Here is a 13,093-nt window from a genome sequence, read left to right on the forward strand (position 1 = left end):
GTTCCTTTCAAGGAGTACACAGAAAAAGATTATTAAGGCAAGGAAATTAGATTTTCATTCATCATTCTAACTTTTTGGCAGTATTTAGGATCCATGCATCCTACTTCTGGTATTAAATAATTTGAGAGAAGTTACTTTTTTTTGCTTCTATACCAGAAACTGTCCTGAGTAGACTCTATTAAAGATGAAAAAGACATGGCTGTTAATCTCAAGGAACTTAGAAGCCCAGACTTTTTGCTGACAAGCAGGTTATTTTTACATGATCATTAAGTCTCTCTATAAACAGATATAGCTTAGGCCCAAGGTGATGCGTCAGTGGCTTCTTCCGGGTCTCGCAAGTGAGTGCAGGGTCCCAAAGCTTTGGGCTGTCCTCAACTGCTTTCCCAGGCCACAAACAGGGAGTTGGATGGGAAGCAGGACCATCCGGATTAGAACCAACCGGCGCCCATATGGGATCTTGGGTACGTAAGAGGTAAGGACTTTAGCCACTAGGCTATTGTGCCAGGCCCCAATCTTCTTACTTTTGTAACTCCTAGGAAACCCTGTTCTGTTGGAATCATCATTATCTTCAATCAGAGCTTTCAGGTGTTCAAAATCCTCTAAAGTGGCCTGTAACACACACTCCAAACTCGGTGTTAATAGATTCGCTACCAGACCTGAGTTTCACAGATTATCTGAATATGCGCAACCTCTTAGAGTTGGATCAGCCAATACAGAGGAACAAAACAGAGAATTCAGTGCATGAGGGTACCGTAGGATAATTTATGATCAGATCCTGGACAAGCTACTGAACTTTTCTGGAAATATTTTTTTCACCTGTTAGATTGAGTTGATGAACACAATCTATATCTGAAATGTCTTCCAAGTCTCAAATTCTCCGATTCTTTTAGGGTTAAGGACCGTGTAGTCAGTGGAATTTGAAATACACAGACAGTAATGAAGGAAAAAGAATTAAAGTTCAAACTCATACAGGCTGAGTACAATAACCAGTAAGGAGTTCAAGATCTATACGGGGTGGTGGCAGTCACCAGGACAAGGGTGGCAGAGTTAGAAACAAGGGTGTGGCTCCTTAGGCACCTTCCTTCCTTTCACCTCTGCTCCCCTTCTTCCAGGAACTTCCTTCAAAGCATCCACATGAGGGGGCCACCAGGAGCCCGCTTCATTCCCACAGAAGCTCAGGGCACACTTGCCTGGTGGGCTGTAACACTGAATGCTACCGTGAGGCCCTCTAGGACCATGTAAGGAAAAAACAAACAGAACCAGTGAGTGACCTGGGACAATTAATATAAACACAGTGTTTTCTTCTGCAGAATGAGAGAATCAAATGCCTCAGTTTTTGTTTTTATGTAGTCTGCTGCCTACAATTCTTCCGTAACTCGGTCATCCTCATAGCTGGTCTTGTTTGTCAGCAGGCAGCTCGTTTCACACTTAGCCCACTTGATAGAGCCAGGTGGTGAGAATAAAGCAAATGAAATTCTATTAAGGCACAGAGTCCATTTATTTCTTTACTCCACTGAACACCTTTGTGAGATAGTGTCACTGTTGTAGTTTTTAGAGACCCAGAAATTCTGAGATTTAATGACTAGAACAATAACAGCAGTAAACAGGAGTCTTGGTTCTGCTACTCACCTGATACTTGACGGGTTGCTCTTAGTTGTGCTAATTGCCAAACCCGTTTCTTTGTCTGTAAAGTGGGAATTTATGCGTCAGGATAGGGTTGGCAGTTTTCACCAAACAGCAAAAACAAGCAAGCAGTATATCCCACGTGGAGCGTTCCCTATATTTAACTTTTCCCCACATTTATCTGGAATTTAGACTTCACTGTGCACGCTTGCAGGCGAATTACGGCCATGACAATGCATGTGAAGTCCTTCCCACTAGCCTTAGCACTTCGTGAGCACTCAGCAAATGTTTTTGCCTATCCAAACTGAGATTTCAATGCCCTCTTCATTGCCGCCACAAAAGCTGAGCTCAGCTTCCACACACAATTTCAGTCACGTAGGGCCAACACCACTTTAAAGTAATGATTTACCGTTCCTAACGCGCCTCCCCGGCCCGGCCAACGCGGAAGGCTGTGAGGCGAGCCACACGCGCTAGCGCTGAGGAGACACGGTCGCTGCAGCCCCGGCCCAGGCGACGCCGGCCGACCTGCCTGGCAGCCACCCTCGCCCCGCCCCCCGGCTCGCCTCAGCCACTCAGCGGCCGCGCCGCGCCTCCGCCGCGCTCCTATAGGTCCGTCCCGGGACAGGCGAGGCCTTTCCATTTTCCCGCCTTCCTCTGCCCCAGTCCGGCCGACCGCGGCCCGGAGCCTCCGCCCGGCCTCGCGCGCCAGCCCCGCCCTTCCGGACGCCGCCTTTCACCCCCGCACCCCGCCCGCCCGCGAGGCCCGAGCCGGCCCTAAGGTAGGAGGGGGCCGGGGGCTGGGAGAGGCGGGCCGAGCCCCCGGCGGAGGGGTCGCGGGAGGCGGGGACGGCGGGGCGGGGCCAATCTCCTTGGCGCCGCGTTGCCATGGCAGTGGGGAGGGGGAGGGAGTGGAGGAAGCGAGCGGGAGGGGGATGTGGTGCTGCCGCGGCCGCCACCGCAGCTGCCGCTGCCTGCCTGCTCGCGGCCGCGTCTTCCCGGAGGCGGCTGCTGGAAGCCGCGGGGAGCAGCTGTGGTGCTCTGCCATATTGTGTCTCCCCCCCACTTGTCTGTCTCTCGCCACCCCGCCGCGGCGGCCGAGCTGACGGTGAGTCCCGAACGGAGCGGAGCCCTCCCCGGCCGGCGCCGCCCGGCGTTCGCGCTCCGGGCTCCGGCCGGCGGCGTCTCCTCTCCCCGGCGCCGAGGCAGCTCGTGCGGGCGGCGTGGGGCGCGGAGGCGGCTGTCCCGTGACGCGCCCGGACATTATTGTCCTGTGAGGAATTGGCGCTGGCTCGGGCCCTGATTTTGGGTCCCCGGGGGAGCCGTACTGAGGGAAGCGTGGCCCCTTGAGGAGTTCCGAGTTTCTCTTGAGATCTGATGACCGCCCGGGAAGGGGGTGTCGCGCGGCTGAAACCGTGGCGAGGGGTGGTGGCTCCCGGGACGATTAGGGCTCGAGGAGCGGGGGAGGAAGGGGAAGCCTGTGGTTCGGAAAAGCGCCCCAAGCACCCCTCGGGAACCTTTGCAAAACCCACTGTCCTATCTGGAAGTACTGCGAGACGTGCCGGGTGTGGGGTCCTTGTCCGGACCGGGTCAGGACTGGCCAGGCCCCGCGGAGTAGTGCCCGGGGCGCGGCCCGGCGTGAACTTCGGGCTGCCAGGCTTTGGAGTGGACGGGGGCGGGTCCCGGATGTGCGGGTGTCCGGCCTGGCACCCTCTCGCCCCTCCTCCGGCGGACGCCCCGGCGGTCCCTGAACGTGTGTTGGTGGGTTGGAGGTTAGTGTTTCAGGGCTGCATTATGGACACTTCCTGTTTGCAGTCTTCTCTGGGGCCATGGTTCCCTATGAACTTTAGTCATGTCTTTCTGGGCAAGTGAGTGATCCGCTGTCGGAGGGGCCGTGTGGCAGCAGCCGATCTGGTACCCAGGGCTCGGTGGGAGTTAGAGCAGAGCAGCCCATGTGCGCAAACTTCCATCCTCCACTCGCACCTAACTCCTCCCTGTTGTTACTCGCTTGTGGAAAAACCTCTTCCCAGCTCAGCTAGCAAGGGTTGGGGGTTATCATTCTTTCGGGAACCACAGTCAGTGGGATCTTCCCACACTTGATTAGTGCTTTAGGGTTTTGTTCAGATCGTTCCTGTATTTCATTCACTCCTTACGGAGCAGAGTCTTAGCAGGGAAGAGAAATGGCACAGACTTAACTTTCTTCAACTCCAGCTCTGACTGAAGGGAAGGAGGCGGTTATTTGTTTCCAGCTCTGTTGTGCTGCCTCTCCTGTCGGCCTTCTGATTGTGACAGCCACGTGGCCGGATGAGTGCAATAGTGCTCTAGAGGCTGCCAGGAGGGCTAAGGTTCTCTGGTAGCCAAGGGCTTTGTGACCGCGCTGGAGTGTCGTATGCCCTTGTGTCTCAGTACATTCGGGGAGGGAAAAGTGGGAACAGGGAAATAGTTAAACCCTATTTCCCTTTCATCCTAATCGTAAAATGTATCTGTTTCCTGACGGTACTGGTAAGTTGTGTATTAATGTTTTTGACATCCCCTACCTTTTCGATGATTAGTCTCTGAATTCTTAGCCTAGGTGCCATTAAAGAGGAATATGATAGTGCATTAGAAAGTTACCAGCTCTGGGGGGAAAACTCATCTGAATTTTTAAAACCGTTAGTAAGAGAGCTAGTGTAATTTGAAAAATTACGTTTTGGAGGATTTTTTTTGAAAGTGACCTAAAAATGCATAGACAGCCACCAAAAGTACTTTTCAGAGATGGAATAAATGCTAGTATGATTTGGGTATTGCACCCTCAAATTTATTTTGGAAAAATATTACAACATACATTTAGCAAACATTTTATTTTAAGGAATTAAAATTTGAGTTTAGAATACATAAAAGTGAAAGGTCAAAGAGCTGGAGATTAAAAAAATTAAACTTTTGGAGATATTGCAAAATTTTAGAATTGAAGTCCAAGCCTTGGTTACCAGTGCATCATGCTTTATTTTGTGAATACCTTGATTTATTTCTGCAACATAAGTTTTTATTTTCATCAATTTTATTTGAACAATGTTAAAGGAAGCATTTCAAGTCTTTGAAAGAATTGTGTGAAGTAATGCAATACTATTTATTGGAATTTTTGTTATTTTATAACAATAATAGTAAATTAAATTAATAAAGATATTGAAGAGCTTTAGTGCCCAAAAGGAAATGCAATTGTGTGCATATATGTGTATTGCTGCCTACTGAGTGCAAGGCTTAGTTGACAAAATGAGATGATAAAATACTTAAAGTGGTAGGCAGTGAAAGCATGCTGAAAGATTACTTATATTAATTATTTTGGAAAGTAATTATATGAAACTTTAAAAAGTGCCAGTGAAGCAGGACTTAATATTATGGCATTGTGTGTTTTTAATGCCCTTTTTATTGCTTTTACATTTGCCCTTTAATAACTAGATTTTGCATAAATCAAAAATATCCTCCAAAAGCAGTTTTGAGGGCATAACATTTTACTGATTTCTTAACGGGAGAAAAAGAGATCCAAAATTTGATCTCTGTTCTTAGGTTGAAGAGTTTTACCCACATGAAAACTTCACAGTGAGAGAGGGTGTTAGTTAAACTGTATGGTAAAGGCAGGTGCTAATAAGAGAGGAAGACCCTAGAAGGTTTGACTCTTGCTTTCTGAAGTAAAACCTTTGTGTTATACCTTTTAGTTTTCCCAAAGATTATATTACTACAATAGCCAACACCCCTTAGGTCAAATGTAAATACAAGATTATTCTATCCTCAATCCTTTACTTCCACGAACTGTTTTTTACTCTCTCAATGTGATATGAAATTTATGTCTTTAGAATTTTGCTGATATAACATTTTTTCTGTTGAAAATGCAAATATACAAATCATCTTAACTATTAAAGGTCTTCTCAAGCTGAAGGACTGGCTAATATCTTGATTCTGAGACTCAGCTTTACATTTCCAAATGAAAATCCTTTCCCTTGCAGCATTTAATTTTTCTGAGTCATAAATTTCTATACTGCTTTGCTTTCCTTTAATAAATATTTTTGTTTTGTTTTGTTTTGTTTTGTTGTAGCATTTACTATGTGCCAGACACTGTTTTAGTGTTGACAGAAACTAAGCCTACAGTGCTAACCAAGACAAATTCCTGTATCCTCTGCTAGCTATCTTTCTAGATTTTATCATTTGAACTGTCTTTTAACGGCTTTGACCACTTAGAGTTCTATTTTCTCCAGCATTAGTTATATGCTTAATGTTTTAATAAAAAGAAAAGCATAGTAGGACTTCTGGTATGAGGCAGAGTTGTATGGAAGGTATATTATTTACCAGTGAACAACACAAGAATCACCAATTATTTCTTCTGAACTTAAGTATGGTTTAATACCAAAATAAATAGATGTACTGAGGAGTAATGAAATCTTTATTGAAGGAAGATTTGTTTGCATACAGCATGCAGAAAGAATTGTGGGATCAGATAGAAATTGGAAAGAGATTTATGGAAGCAAAATAACTGTGAGAAGGAAGCTTGAAGATAAAAAGGTACTCATTATCAAAGTGATAAGTTTAACTAGCTGAACATAGGGTAAGAGAGATGTCAAGGTGAATATAATCTATAATGAATAGAGATTGAATACGAAGTTACTCAAATGTTTTAAAAGATTTATTTATGTAATTGAAAGGCAAAATGAAAGTGGGGCCACACACACACACACAGATACCCCCTATCTATTGGTCCACTTCTAAATGTTCACCATGATTCAGGGCAGGGCTGGAGCAAGCGGAGGCCCAGAACACTATACATTCCCCCCAGGTGGCAGGACCAAAGTCAGGCTGTCCCTGCTGTCTTCCTGGGTGCATTGGCAAGAGGTTAAATCATAAGAAGAGGATCCAGGACTCTGATATAGGATGCAGACATCCCAAGTAATGGCTTAACCCATTCCACCACTCTGCCTGTCACACCAGAAATTATTGCTATTGAGTAAATAGTTGAAACATTGAAAACGGAGGTCAGCATTATAGTAAAGTGGGTTAAACTCAAAGATGAGCACCAGCTTTATCCTTGAGTGCTTGCTGCTCCATTTTCAATCCAGCTCCCTGCTGTTACACCTAGGAAACCAGTAGAAGTTGACTTCAGTGCTTGGTCTCTTGCTGTGTGTGAAATCCAGATGGAATTCCAGGTTGGTTTCTGCCTGGCCCAGCCCCTGCCATTGTGGCTATTTGGGGAGTAAACCAGCAAATGGAAAAATCTTTTTACCTTTCTGTTCCTCCTATCTGTAACTCTGCCTTTCAAATAAATAAAATTTCAAGAAAATTATTTATGTATTTAGTTGTAAGGCAGGGTTACAGAGAGAGAGAGTGTGTGTGTGTCAGTCTTCCATCTGCTGGTTTTCTCCTGAAATGGCCACAAGAGCAAGGGTTGCTTCAGTCTGTAGCTAGAAGCCAGTTGCACTTCATGGATCTTCCACATGAGTGGCAGGGGCCCAAGCACTTGGACTATCTTCTGCTTTCCCATTAGCAGGGAGCTAGATTGGAAGTGAAGCAACTGGGACTTGAATTGGAGCTCCTGTAGAATGCCAGCATTACAGGAGGCAGCTTAACACACAGTGCCACAATACCAGGCCCTAGGACAGGCAAATCAACCCAAGTAAGTATGTTACTATTAAATTATTTCGGTCGGGCCCGGCGGCGTGGCCTAGCGGCTAAAGTCCTCGCCTTGAAAGCCCCGGGATCCCATATGGGCGCTGGTTCTAATCCCGGCAGCTCCGCTTCCCATCCAGCTCCCTGCTTGTGGCCTGGGAGGGCAGTCGAGGACGGCCCAAAGCCTTGGGACCCTGCACCCGCGTGGGAGACCTGGAAGAGGTTCCAGGTTCCCGGCATCGGATTGGCGCGTACCAGCCCGTTGCGGCTCACTTGGGGAGTGAAACATCGGATGGAAGATCCTCCTCTCTGTCTCTCCTCCTCTCTGTATATCCGGCTTTCCAATAATAATAATAAAATCTTTAAAAAAAAAAATTATTTCGGTAGTTGGTTGTTTGCTGTTCATTGAGTTCTTAAAAAACTCAATGAAAAACAAGTGAGCAGGTGTTATAAGAAAATTATTATTGATAGTCTTCTCATATGTATTTGATGCTTCTGCTACTTAGAAGCCTTTTTTTTTTTTTTTTGAGAAGTGATTTGAAAGATGCATTGGGGAAAACACATTGAGCAAAAAAAGAACAGAAACCCTGGGCTTTTTTATGAGAAGCTGTGATTATTTATTTATGAAAAAGAAAATGAGGCTGAAGAAATAACACTAATCAAAGCTTTGAATGTGACAATAAATCATTTTAGGGGGAAGCCAGTTTATGCTTAATAGAAGAGTTTGAAAGTGATGCTGTTTTAACCTGGAAATGCTATTGGGAGAATTAGTGTAAAATAATACCAGTTTGTTGGATAATAATTAATGACTCATTGAATGGAAATTTTAAATTTTTTCTAGTAAATTGTGTTATCTACAAAACTTTCTTTGAATTCTTACTAAAGTTCCTTCTTTTTTTTTTTTTTTTTGCATTAGATTAAGCTTTATTTTAGGATTGAAATTCCTCCCATCAGCCATTAAGTCCAGGCCAAACCCAGAAATGCAGTTCAATTCTCAGAATTCCCTAGGCGACAGCAGCAGCAGGGAACCGGGGAATTAGCACTGCCCCCCAAAGACCCGCCAGACACCCCTGAGGAGCTTTGAGGTACACCCTTTCTGGGCCTCCATCTAGTTGCTTCGCACCTGCCTTGAGGCCTGGAGGGCTACCCCATTCACTCGATGCCCTTCTCATGGGTGCTTTTTTTTTTTTTTTAAGATTTATTTACATTTATTGCAAAGTCAGATATATGTAGAGAGGAGGAGAGACAGAGAGGAAGATCTTCCATCTGATGATTCACTCCCCAAGTGACCGCAACAGCTGGCGCTGAGCCAGTCCAAAGCCAGGAACTCTTCCGGGTCTCCCATGCGGGTGCAGGGTCCCAAGGCTTTGACTGCTTTCCCAGGCCACAAGCAGGGAGCTGGATGGGAAGGGGGGGCATGGGATTAGAACCGGCGCCCATATGGGATCCTGGCACATTCAAGGCGAGGACTTATAGCAGTTAGGCCACCATGCCGGCCCACTAAAGTTCCTTCTAAAATGAATTTTTAAAATGATGACAGGAGCGTAGTTTAAATTTTTAATTCTTATTTTATTTAAAAGGCAGAAAGAGGCACAACCATATTTCCATCTGCTAGTTTACTCCTTCAAATGCCAGCAACAGCCTATGTTAGTCCAGGCTGACGCTCAAAGCCTAAAACTCTGGTGTCTCCTACTGACTCGTGGGTGCATGCTAGAGGGGAGCTGGACTTGGAAGAGGAACTAGGATCTGAACGCAGAAACTCTGATAGGGAATGTGGGCCTTCGGAGCGATGTCTTAGCCACTGCACTGAACAGTACCCTTCCAAAAGGTGTTACTAGTGCACTTTATATCATATGACAGAATTTAATATTTAAATTTGATTTTTGCAGTGTTAGCAAAGTTACTTTGAGCTATAGAGAATTAAGAATATTGATAAACCTTTTCATATTTTTTAATTAAAATGGAATTTAAAGGTAAAGCTACAGTCTTTTTAAATTTGAAAGGTAGATTTACAGAGAAAAGGAGAAAGAGAAAGAAATCTTCCATTTTCTGGTTCACTCCACAAATGGGTGTAACAGCAGGAGTCAAACCAATTGTGAGCCAGGAGATTCTTCAGGTCTCCCATGTGGGTACAAGGACCCAAGGACTTAAGCCATCATCTGCTGCTTTGTCAGCCATAAGCAGAGAGCCAGATTAGAAGTGGAGTACCTGGCATGTGAACGAGCGCCCATATGGAATGCTGGTGCCATAGGTGGAAGATTAGCTTACAAGGCTGCCACACTGGCCCCTTTGTGCAGTTTTTATCTTAGGAAAGAGATTACTTGTGAATTGAGATTTTTATTATTCCTTTCCTCCTTCACTATGCCATTGTCCAACTCCTACTTAAAAATCCAGTTAAAATGATGCCTCATTTTATGCTGATTTAACAGCATTTATTAAGCATAGCAACAGTCACTGATTTTTACTAAATGTCTACCATGTCCTGACATGGTATCACACTTGACATGTATATATAGTTTTATTCCTGGTAAGCCTCCAGGAAATATATTCTTGTAAATAAAAAAAAAGCCATAATGAAAAATGTAAATATAGAGCTGGATATTTGAACCCAAAACTGTCAGGTTGAGAATCTATATTCTTTCTACTGTAGTCTGAAGTCTTTTTTAAAAAATGAGTATTTGCTAGGATGAGACACTTGTGTCTTGATATGTCCCCAGGAAAGAGGGAAAAGAATACAAAATAAAGAGGGAAAATAATGTTTGTATGATGCCTATTGTGTGGCAAGAAATGCCAGTGCTTTATTGTTATAGTGAGTAAGTGATGTTATTCCTTGAAATTCAAGGAAGTTCAGTCATTTGTCAAAGATTGCCTCAGTTAAGTTCATGGCTAAATGTGTCTGCTTGACTTCAGATCCTTATTTCATTTCAAAATAGCTGATTTTAATAACTTTTTCATTTCTTTTGAAATGAATGCTGAATGAATGAATTTAATGAAAGTAATGCTGTCTACTGATTTCACATTGCAATTTTGTTATTAATCATTTGCTCATTAAATATTATGGTGAATTACAACATAAAATGCATGTATTAAATTCTACCTAGAAAGATTCATATTCTATTATAGTATTTCTTAATGAGTGAAAGGATCAATGTAGTAAATTGTAATCAGCATTTCTTAGAAGCCAGTCTATATATAAAGTTTCAGTGTATCTTATTTGGTAATGAAAACTTATTATTTCATGAAAATTTTGTTATGTGTATATCATGGGTCTATATAAACAATAAATTTTGTATTATGGGATAATATCAACTGTTAAGAACTACTAGTAATAGAGTCAGATATATGAAGATAAGTACCAATAATGAATAATCGTAATAGCAACAGCAAGTTCTGCAGAAGGATTTGTGATGGTAAAAGCACATAATTCAAGGAAGTTTTCTGGGGAGACGTCTAAGCAGCTTTAAAACATCTAGAAAACATGAAGAAATGAAGAGCTTAGTGTTTTCAGAAGGCTTGAGGTATGTTTGCATGTCTGCATCTGCATTTTAGGTACCTTGGAGACAATCAGACTAAAGATTTTAAAAGTTATTAAACCCAACTTTTTCTGGAATATCATGGTGTTTGTCGCTAAAAAACTAATATGTAGTGCCTGGCATGATAGCCTAGTGGCTAAATCCTCACCTTACATGCACAGGGATCCCATATGGGTGCCAGTTCAAGTCCCAGCGGCTCCACTTCCCATCCAGCTCCCTGCTTGTGGCCTGGGAAAGCAGTGGAGGATGGCCCAAAGTCTGGAGACCCTGCCACCTGCGTGGGAGACCTGGAAGAAGCTCCTGGCTCCTGATTTTGGATTGGCTCAGCTCTGGTTGTTATTGCCACTTGGGGAGTGAACCAGTGGCTGGTCAGAAGATCTTTCTCTGTATCTCCTTCTCTCTATAAATTTGCCTTTCCAATAAAAAAATCAAAATAAACCTTTTTTTAAAAAAAGCTAATATATACATGTATGTGTTTGGTTCCATCCTAGAGTCTACAAACAATTTTAGAGATAGAAAATTTGGCCATATAACATGTATAAAATAGAAACTGGACATAACTTTATTAAAACAATTAGAACTAAACCAAATTTTAATTATTTTGAGATGAGGATTGAATGCTTGTTTCCTATATCTTCTCTCTCTCTCTCTCTTTTTTTTTTTTTTGTAAAGAGTTATTTTTATTTAAAAGGCGGATTTTACAGAGAGGAGGAGAGAGAAATTCTACATCTGCTAATTTACTCCCCAAATGGCCGCAACAGCTGGAGCTGGACCAATCCGAAGCCAGGAGCTAGGCTTTCTCCAGGTCTCCTGGATTGGTGTAGGAGCCCAGGGAATTTGGGCATCTTCAGCTGCTTTCCCAGGCACATTAACAGGGAGCTGGATCACAAGTGGAACAGCCAGGGCTTGGACCAGCACCCACTACAGGATGCTAGCACCATACATAGAAGCTTAAACTAAACGACACCAGTTTCTCCAGGACATTTTTGATTTGGAGAGTAGTCATATTTTTTTCCCTAATGTCTTGATGAAGACAACCTTTTTACTTCTTTTGAAACTATTAACACTTAATATTGTCCACTGATTTAATATGTCAAAAGTTTCTGAACCTGATATCTGGTTATTAATTAAAGTAACAGTTAAGAATCTAGGGCTTGGCAGCGTGGCCTAGTGGCTAAGGTCCTCGCCTTGATCCCATATGGCCGCTGGTTCTAATCCCGGCAGCTCCACTTCCTCTCTCTCTCTCCTCCTCTCAGTATATCTGACTTTGTAATAAAAATAAAAAAAATAAATCTTTAAAAAAAAAATCTATTAAAAATTCTTGCAGCTGATGCAATGGCTTAATGGCTAAATCCTCACCTTGCAAGTGCTGGAATCCCCACAGGTGCTGGTTCGTGTCCCAACTGCTCTACTTCCCATTCAGCTCCCTGCTTGTAGCCTGGGAAAACAGTAGAAGATGACCCAACGCCTTGGGACCCTGCACCCATGTAGAAAACCCAGAAGAAGCTCCTGGCTCCTGGTTCATCCCCAAATTAGCCATAAAAACGAAGGCTGAGTCAAGTGGAAGCCAGAAGCTTTATCCACATTTGCATGTGGGTATAGAGACCCAAACACTTGGCCCATTGGCATTTTTTTTTTTTTTCAGACCATTTGCAAGGAGCTGGCTTGGATTTGGAGCAACCACTACATGAACTAGTGCCCATAAGGGATGGTACAATGTTGATTCCAAAAAAAAAATTAAATTATTTTTATGTATTTGAAAAAGATAAATATGCCATGTACTATTTAACTCCATAAACACCTTCAAAAGCTAGAGCAAGCTAAGACAAAGCCAAGAGCTCAATATGATTCTCCCCATAAATGACAGGGACCCAAGTGCTTAAGCCATTCCCTGCTGCCATGAACTTAGGAAAGTGCTTGAGAGGAGCTGGGACTTGAACCCAGGCACTCTGTTAGGGTGGGAGAATTCTTTTGATTTTTACAAGGATAGAAAGAAAGAAATCCTTTGTATATGATAAACATATTCATTGTAGCATCATCAAATGCTTACTGTCTATTAGGAATCAGGTTCATGTGTAATATAAATATTTGCAGTATAAGGTAGATGGGTCAATTTTTTTTTTACATTTTCAAAATTTTAATTTTTTAAGATTTTATTTTTGATGATGTTTACATATTTGATAGGGTGGAAAGGGTCAAGAGTTAGGGTAAAGTAGATGAGAACATTTTTCCACATTTCTTTTTTCTTCCTCCTGTATCTGGGGGAAGGGAGGAGACAAGAGGAGAAGCTGCACTCAGCCTCCTAACTG

At 43.3% G+C, this 13,093-nt stretch overlaps 1 protein-coding gene across 2 annotated transcripts in view; it reads left to right on the forward strand.

Moving 5' to 3' along the window:
- Positions 1 to 2,368: 2,368 nt before the first annotated feature.
- FOXN2 (forkhead box N2) overlaps positions 2,369 to 13,093 on the forward strand; it is a 54,038-nt gene continuing 43,313 nt past the window's right edge. The window contains exon 1 of one of the 2 annotated variants that reach the window (XM_058667754.1): positions 2,369 to 2,402. The gene's annotated coding sequence lies outside the window, so the exon portion shown is untranslated. Of the gene's footprint in view, positions 2,403 to 2,606; positions 2,729 to 13,093 lie in introns of those variants that run through there. The other variant, XM_058667752.1, reaches the window with a different exon arrangement.

Source organism: Ochotona princeps, chromosome 8, assembly GCF_030435755.1.
Source record: "Ochotona princeps isolate mOchPri1 chromosome 8, mOchPri1.hap1, whole genome shotgun sequence".
Taxonomy (NCBI): Eukaryota; Metazoa; Chordata; class Mammalia; order Lagomorpha; family Ochotonidae; genus Ochotona; species Ochotona princeps.